This window comes from Genypterus blacodes, unplaced genomic scaffold, assembly GCF_046128005.1.
Source record: "Genypterus blacodes isolate CSIRO-AG114 ecotype Tasmania unplaced genomic scaffold, CSIRO-AGI_Gbla_v1 ptg000438l_1, whole genome shotgun sequence".
Taxonomy (NCBI): domain Eukaryota; kingdom Metazoa; phylum Chordata; class Actinopteri; order Ophidiiformes; family Ophidiidae; genus Genypterus; species Genypterus blacodes.
Window position 1 is genome coordinate 2,292,501 of NW_027467208.1, and position 8,673 is coordinate 2,301,173.

Below are 8,673 nucleotides of genomic sequence, written 5' to 3' on the forward strand. Positions count from 1 at the left end.
CTTATTCAGCCTCCCGCGTCCAAACAACACACACACAGTCCCATTCTGTATACACTCCTTTTCCTTCACAGCTGAAACCACAAGTTGGAGGATGAAGGAGAATCAATTCATTGGCAGCAGCACTTATAGATCGGACAGATGAGCACAAACATTCAATCCACAATCCCAGCATGAGCACACACACACACACACACAAACGCACATCATATTACATGTGCTTTTTTAAATGAAATTAACGCTACAAAACAAATAACCCTTCCATGTTTGTCTTCCTCAGGTGAATTTGACAGTAGTGTGTGTTTATCGCTCGTATATCTATTCAGTCATTGAGTAATACAACATAAACAGCAGGTTTGCAGCAGCCCAGCACAGAGGGGAAACACTCCTATTGTGTTTGACAAGGAAACACACACCAGAGATTATAAAAATGCTGAGCTGAAGAGGAAGAGTACACAGATGTCCAGACCAGCCACTCCATTCCACTGAATCCCCCATGACACACACATGACGAGGACACACCAGCGTGTTCTCATTCTACTCCTACATACCTCCACACACACACACACACACACACACACACACACACACACACACACACACACACACACACACACTCAGACAGCCACAGTGTGTGTCTGCAGTGATTGGTATCAGCGGTAATTTGAGTCATTATGAGTCACAATCTACAAACAACAAGACTGCTGGCTTTGTTTGGCTATTTCCTCTGTGTTTTCCTACTAGAACAGAATTAGAGCAGAGCAAAGTAGAATAGAGGATTTTAAAAGGGTAAAAATACGTCATGGAATTTAAAAAAAGAACAAAGAAAACAGATTTGTAAACTTCCCACAACGTAGCAGCAGCAGCAGCAGCAGCAGCAGCAGCAGCAGCAGCAGCCACCGCCTCCTGTAAGATCTCAGAGTGTAGTCAAGTGTTACTATAAATACAGGCCTCAGGCACCGCTCTGCAATTTACACACACACACACACAGACACGAGCATGCACACACACACACCACCGCCACGCCTGTATTAGCCTAGTGTCGGACAGCCACAGGAAGAGTGGAGTCAGAGAGGTGTAGCTTATTGGCTCTCTGCTCTCTGGGTCACACACACACTGGGCTGCTCTGTCACATGGACCTACTGGCCGCTCTAGATCCGCTCTGGATCATCAAAAGGAACTGGGAATACACACCCATTGCATGGACACACACACACATGAAATCAAAGCATGGCTAAAGAATTTCAAGAAGTCCTAGATCTGACTTTATTTTCCTGAGGTATTAAAACTCTTAAAGTGAAGTCACGTCTCTGCGACTGATCATGAATTATGCTGCATTAATGTCGGTCCCGTTGAGGCAAATTAGTGAGGCGAGCCGGCGCTTGACTGAATGGCTCCTAACCTGCATGTAGGAGATGTGTTTCAATTAAAGCAAAGTATCAGTGTGTGACCCACTTTCATCCTGTGTGTGGCGTCATCTGTATAAATTGCCAAACCAGCCGTATATAAAGTGATCTCTGCCCATAAACACACACACACACACACACACACACACACACACATCTGACGCAGCTCTGCCCCTGTGGTGGCCTCGCCGCACCGATATCTGCAGGACGTCCTGGCAAAGAATTCCTTTTGTTATTCAGAGGAAGGGAATTTGTATCCGTGTGTGTCGTCGCCTCACTCCCACCATCAAAGCTCACTTCCAGCTGAGTGGAGTCTGCACAGCATGAATTAATAATACCTCCATCTAATTTAACAGCTCAGCAAATGCATTCTGTTTAACCCAACGTATAAAAACATGTAGGTGACTTCACACTGGTAACGGGTTTGATGGTTTCCATTCTGCCTGACAGACCCACAACAAACTGTCCACTCCAATACACACCAATGACATCATGATACAAACTAACGCTTCAGCTTCGTCTTCACGTGTGCAGATCTGAGCGTAGATACTGAGAGACTACAGAGCGCCTCAGTGGCCTCGGGATACCGCAATTAATTTGCATTTCACTTCTGCATCTGGAATATGAAGTAGATTCGAAGGTGAGGAGGGAGTTGCGCTACAGTTGAAGGAGAGTGTGTGTAGATGATGGTGCAGGGGGGTTTAACAATGACTTTAAACTTCAGAGTGTCTATCCTACTCCATTTACAAAGAGGGGTTAAGATTGTTTAGGTTTGTTTTTACCTAATAACGTTTAATAATAACTAAATCTAGGCGTTTATCTGCATTTTACTCCATCAAAAGTACAGGGTGAGTGAAGTGGAGCCAACAAACACACACAAGATGGTGTCAGTTGAGAGGAAGAGAGCACATTTGTGCCATTAAATCCTGATTTAAGTGAGAGATAATAACATTAAGATGATGTTAGATTGGAGGTCAAGGTTAGAAACACAACCAGTCACAAACGAGCTCAGCGGCAGACAGAGACACACATTCAGCTGCTAAACTACCAAACTATGCCGTTACTCTTTGATTTAAACTCGCTCCACTCTCGCTCTCTCTCTACCTTCGCTCCATGTGACTGTGCGGAGGAAGAGGAGTTCGGTGGCGGCGAGTCACTCTCCTTCACTTTTACTCCCCGAGTTCCTGGAGGAAAACTCCTCGACTGCTCCCGGGGCTGCGGTGCCGTGAAGCTAAGCTAACTCCCCCCGCCACTTCACACACTTCTAACCGGAGAGCAAAGAGGATAAATTCACGGATATTTACCGGAGAGGGCGACGACGTTTAACGCCGCATCACACGTTTATTACTTTGACTTTTGTTTGAAATAGAAGCCATTAAAAACAAACACATTAGCACTTACGCCGACTTGTTCCAGGGGGCGTCCCGGGGGTTTAAGTTGACTTTACCGGCAGGAAACCCCGTTAACAGGCGGGGAATAGTCCGTTAGTTTAGTTCAACGGTAGAACAAGGAGCAAGAGAGAGACAGCTCTCTCGCTCGCTCTCGCTCTCTCGCTCTCTCGCTCTCTCTCTCTCTCTCTCTCTCTCTCTCTCTCTCTCTCTCTCTCTCTCTCTCTCTCTCTCTCTCTCTCTCTCTCTCTCCTCACTGTTCCTGTTTCCCCTCTCTCCAGCAGCATTCCAATATGGCTGCTTCTGGGACACATACACACACAGAGGCAAGCACAACGCAAATAACTAAACTACCTTCAATAAATGAATTAATGTCCGTGTATTTACGTCATAATTATACTGTATTGTCAATTAATAAGTAGCAGGCTTACAACGACCACAAAACAGCAATGAAAACCATCTTCATGTAGTTGAGGTACTAGTACAGTAACAACAAATATTCAAAGAAGAAAAGACTTATATTATTAATTCTGCGTTGTACTGGATACTTCAAAACGTATAATAATAAAATAACACGAGTTCCGACCTCTAGAGCACAGAAGTTTACTTTCTGTAGTGTAGGTGGTTGATTGCAAGTAGCGTTGACTCCTCTATACAATGGGGACATCTAGTGGTCAGTAGTAGATACTGCGCTACATTTGAAGTCTAAGTTGTTCCACAGACATACTGTGTGGTTATGCAGTATATACATTTGGACCATACATTTGGACTGTCAATCGTTATTCCGCCAGTCCCAAATGATATTATATGACACAAGTAATACTAAGTGTAGTTTCAAAAGCGAAAGTAAGACGGAACAGTGTCATGGGTTTCCGTAGTGTAGTGGTTATCACGTTCGCCTAACACGCGAAAGGTCCCCGGTTCGAGACCGGGCGGAAACATCGTTTTGCCTGGTCAGGGTACACAAACCGATCCCCACTAACCCCATGACATCGTTGCTTATTGGCAACAGGATTTGTTTCTTTTTTATTCGATAAGGTAAGGTGAGGAAAATAAGGCCCTAACTAATTTGTACAATGAGGCAGTTAAGTGGCCAGTAGTACTTATTCAAGGAAAGTTTGGGAAACAACTGTCATCAATTAGGTCTTAACAATGAGTGAATCTATGACGAGGTGAAGAAAAAGTGCCGTGACCCGGATTCGAACCGGGGTTGCTGCGGCCACAACGCAGAGTACTAACCACTATACGATCACGGCTCGATGTACATATGCATTCAAGTGGTCAGTGGCCATTAGAACCAGTGACCATTGTTGGACATGGATATACAAAAAGGTACGCATGTTTCCGCCCGGTTTCGAACCGGGGACCTTTCGCGTGTGAGGCGAACGTGATAACCACTACACTACGGAAACTGACGGTGGCGTGAAAGGGACAACGTACCGGCTGATAATCAAAACGTACCGGCTGATAAGTTCGAAACCGGGCGGAAACAGTATTGCCCAGATTAGAGTCCAATAAACCAATGCCTAATACTGAAACGGAGAAATGAAAGAAGGGAAGACAGCGAGCGCACCGAGTGCGTCCTGGAAAGTTATCAGCGTCTGTTAGTTTAGTTGGCAAAAAGGCAAATAACTACAAATAACTTAGCATCAACAAAATAACAATAAAACCCTCGTTATTGCCATATTCATGTAACAAAGACTGTGGTTGTAGTTGCAGTAATTTATGTTTTGTGCATGTCCTGTGATGGAGGCACTGAAGAAAGAATCCGTCTTTTGAATTCATTGTAGCACCTTGATTTCTCAGTATTCATTCGATAAGGTGGCGAACAGAACGCTGAGCTCAGATTTATTTGATTGTACTAAGATGACATCTAGTGGTCAGTATAGTCATTGCACTACATCTGAAGCTTCGTGTCTGAAGCCTCATCAGTAGATTCCTCTCTAATAAAAGCTGCCGTGACCCGGATTCGAACCGGGGTTGCTGCGGCCACAACGCAGAGTACTAACCACTATACGATCACGGCTGGTCACGTAAGAGCAATCAAGCGGTAAGCGGCAATCACGTCGAAATACGCCATTGACATAAAGGGTGTACACAAATAATAATAATTAATAAAAGCTGCCGTGACCCGGATTCGAACCGGGGTTGCTGCGGCCACAACGCAGAGTACTAACCATCACGGCTGGTTACGTAAGAGCAATCAAGCGGTAAGTGGCCATTACGTCGGATGCCGCCATTGATATAAAGGGACTACAAAAAGGGGCAAATGTTTCCGCCCGGTCTCGAACCGGGGACCTTTCGCGTGTGAGGCGAACGTGATAACCACTACACTACGGAAACTGACGGGGACCAACCAATAAGCCATTGAAAACTCGCTACAAAGACGGGCTGACCGTAGTTCCACAATAGCATACTAGGACTCTCGTATATACAGTATTTCCGTAGTGTAGTGGTCATCACGTTCAACTCACGTCTGCATGACCTCATGAATCATGATGCGACTATTCTGACTGTATATGTAGAGACATGAGCAGGTAAGCACACTTAACACCCACCACCCCTCATTTAGTAACTGACTGAAACATATTCAGTTTCACCTGAATTTGCAGTTGTCGCTTTCTTTCTCTCTCACACACACACACACACACACACACACAGATATGCACCTTACAACATGTTTGAAACAGAAATCAGCAGCATGTTTCAGATGTTACACATCCAGTCAGGCCCATTTCACACTCCAGTGTCTCCTGCTGGCTGCTTCTTCACTGCCTCTTTAAGTGAAGCTGTTCAGGCATTTCTGCTGACCCATAACAGATGTAATTCTCTCCCTCTCCCTCTCTCTCTCTCCTGCCTGTCTGCCTGCACACACACACACACACACACGCACGTCTCTAGAGAAGCCTTCATAGCACATGAAGGTTATTATAATTAGTGGAATACCAAAATAACACAGTGTTCACACTTCAGATCCAGACTCATATTTAACGTTGTGTGACAGAACTGAAACACCAGAACAAGAATCTGATCTGATTATCAACTCACAAGAGGAACGTTAACTCTATTTTTGAGTTTGAAGTTCATAGATTTGACTCATGTGTCAGCCTCTCTCGCTCTCTCTCTCGCTCTCTCTCTCGCTCTCTCTTTTGTGTCTGTTCCTCTCTGTGAGTCGGGCTTAAATGGCTTTCTATTCAGAAGGGAGAAATGTCATCACTTTGGCCCGCGTGCGTAGGCGGGCGCAAGCAAACGTCTGTATTTCGATAAGACACACACATGTGAACACACACACACACACACACACACACACACTCAAACAGCATATGTCACACAGATTAACCTGCATGCTGAGTGTTGAAAGGCCAGACAGGCAGGGATGCTATAAGTCCTCTAATCGTTGTAATTCAATCACTGCTTTTTGTTTTCCCTCGGCAGCAACAACCCACTCTTTAACCTCACACACACACACACACAGATACACACACACACGCACACACAACCTTCACCCTCCTCCCCTTAACTCCAAATTGATTTACTCGATATCCCGTGGTCACATTCTTGTGGCGAAGCTTTCCGGCTGAAAAAAGCGTCTGACATTTACCTCCCAGTCACCACACAGAACGCTTAAGCTGAAGTTCAAATACATTACAGAGGTTTGCTGATTATTGGTTGATTGATGACAGATCAATGGGATCATCAATTGCTGTTCATCTGTAAAGGATCAGTGCTGTCAGTGAGACTTTGGTCCATTGTTGTCCCTTTTTGCTCCTTCTTTTGTGCCGACTGTACTTACCCGTTCCTCTGTTGGTCCTCATGGCTCGGTTGCCATGGCGACATCTTTAGCGCCTCGGTGGGCTTCATTTAATTGAAGGGAAAGAGTGGGAGAGATTAAGACGCAGAGAGAGACAATCAAAAAGGTAACGAGAGAGACTACTTATGTAAGGGTCAAAATAGCAGAGAGGGTCAAAATAGCAGAGGCAAACACACACATACACTCACACACACAAACACGCACACACAGGCACACACAGGAACACACACTGTATCTGACAGCAGGACTGCCTGTTGGGAAAGGGGAGGGGGGCCCAAAGGCTGCACCCTGATCTCACCCTGTGGTGCTGGAAGGAAGGAACCCAAATTTACCAATGTGGGTGGGAGGCATCAGACACACACACACACACACACACACTCACACACACACTCACACACTCATGAGACACAGGGGGGTGCATTTGGGAGGGGCTTACCACAGCAGGGGCACCGGCAGTGAGGGATGTGTTGTGATGCACGTGTGTGTGCGTGCGTGCGTGTGTGTGTGTGTGTGTGTGTGTGTGTGTGCGCGTGTGTGTGGCAGTGTCAGACAGAGAGGTGGAATATAAACGAGCCGGGTTTGACGCATTTTCACCATTCAACGCCTCTGATTGGCTCCCGATCAATAACAACCACAAACACAAATATTTTCGGTTATTTATATAAATGTGTAAATCCCTGGTGAGCTGAACAGAAAGCCTGAACCTGGGCCACAAAGGGAAGCAGCACCTGAATAATTGATGCAGCCATGTTTTACTCTTGACGAACACACCGCACACACACACACACACTCTGCATACCATGAAGAGCAAACCACCGTGTGTAAGGTCACACCGGAACATAAGCAGCGGCAAAGGAGCTCCGATCAGGATCATTGATCAAGTCTCAACTGAGTCTCTTACAGACTTCACCTTCTGTAAGAGATTCTACTCTCGCTTCAATCAACATTCTCCTCTCCAGCGAAGATAATTGAGACTGTATTCATTTCTGCCTTTGCTTATATGAATTCCCGGTAACATCATCTCCTGCTGATTGATGTCGGTGTGAAATCGCATTAACATCAGCCAAGCAGAGAATCTCTCATTTGTGTTTTAATTTCTCCCCTCCTGTTTAGCCGCTGGCTCCGATCTGACGAGCGAGACCCAGGGAGTTAATGTGTTCAAGAGCCAGCTGTCCCTCAAATAACACACTCAATAATTCATACGCCACACACACACACACACACACACACAGGCAGGGACACACACTTATTGCTGCGTGTGCGTGTTCAGAAGGAGGTCAGTACGACGCCTTTTGTGTCAATTCTGGAGAAGAGAGAAGTTAACAAACTGCTGACCAATCTTGGAGCGGCTAATTGCTTGCTTAGGGTGCATTAAAAGAGTGCGTGTGTGTGTGTGTGTGGGTGGGTGAGAGAGAGAGGGAGCAGGTACTGTATGTGTGTGTGTGGGCGTGCAACAGATCCCAGTTTGTGTGCGCCGTTCCTTATTGCTAATGGAAATGAGATCTCCGGCGTGTTGAGCCAGCAGAAGAGGAGCAGATGCATCACGTCGGGCTGTGGGGGGTCAAAGTCCCGGCCTGACCCCGTCTGCCCGCAACGCACACCGGCTTAATCCGCCCCCAAACGCTGCACATGCAGAATTCGCTGCAAATTAAGGAACGCGAGCACATCGAAGGATCGAACAGGAGCCAGTTTGTCTTACGCAGCGAGAGGGCGGGGGGGCGAGGGGGCGGGGCCACATGTCCTGATGTCTGGGCCTCATCTGCTGCTCAGGATGCTTTTATTTTTGCCCTATTTGCCACAAAGTTGTAATAATCTGTGGGAGAACAAGGTAGAATACTATAAGAATGAAGTTCAGTGTTGAATCCTTCCTCTCTGGTCGGCGAATCAAAGTTTATAAAGCAAAACACGCAGAGTAAAGAAAACTTATTCACCTTCATCGCATTCATCCGTTCATCGACACGGTTCTTCATCAGTCAGCTGCACTTTGGTTTCAAGCTAAATTTGATATATTTTTCATCAATTAAGATAAATAATGAGTTCACCGGTGTTGAGTTACTTTAAAGCAGCAAAC

The 8,673-nt window shown here is 45.9% G+C and overlaps 1 protein-coding gene and 5 non-coding genes across 7 annotated transcripts in view; 1 reads left to right on the plus strand and 5 right to left on the minus strand.

Annotated features, from left to right (window-relative positions):
• The window catches only part of ptk2aa (protein tyrosine kinase 2aa), a 39,509-nt gene extending 36,473 nt beyond the window's left edge, over window positions 1-3,036 (minus strand). For both annotated transcript variants that reach the window (XM_076139157.1, XM_076139156.1), the window contains exon 1: window positions 2,805-3,036. The gene's annotated coding sequence lies outside the window, so the exon portion shown is untranslated. The remainder of the gene's footprint in view (window positions 1-2,804) is intronic.
• A 623-nt stretch (window positions 3,037-3,659) lies between these two features.
• Window positions 3,660-3,732, plus strand: trnav-aac (transfer RNA valine (anticodon AAC)). Its single transcript has one exon. It is a non-coding gene; the product is annotated as a tRNA-Val (tRNA).
• Window positions 3,733-3,975: 243 nt separating this feature from the next.
• trnah-gug (transfer RNA histidin (anticodon GUG)) lies at window positions 3,976-4,047 on the minus strand. The gene has a single exon. It is a non-coding gene; the product is annotated as a tRNA-His (tRNA).
• An 83-nt stretch (window positions 4,048-4,130) lies between these two features.
• Window positions 4,131-4,203, minus strand: trnav-cac (transfer RNA valine (anticodon CAC)). The gene has a single exon. It is a non-coding gene; the product is annotated as a tRNA-Val (tRNA).
• Window positions 4,204-4,745: 542 nt separating this feature from the next.
• trnah-gug (transfer RNA histidin (anticodon GUG)) lies at window positions 4,746-4,817 on the minus strand. Its single transcript has one exon. It is a non-coding gene; the product is annotated as a tRNA-His (tRNA).
• A 244-nt stretch (window positions 4,818-5,061) lies between these two features.
• Window positions 5,062-5,134, minus strand: trnav-cac (transfer RNA valine (anticodon CAC)). The gene has a single exon. It is a non-coding gene; the product is annotated as a tRNA-Val (tRNA).
• Window positions 5,135-8,673: the final 3,539 nt, after the last annotated feature.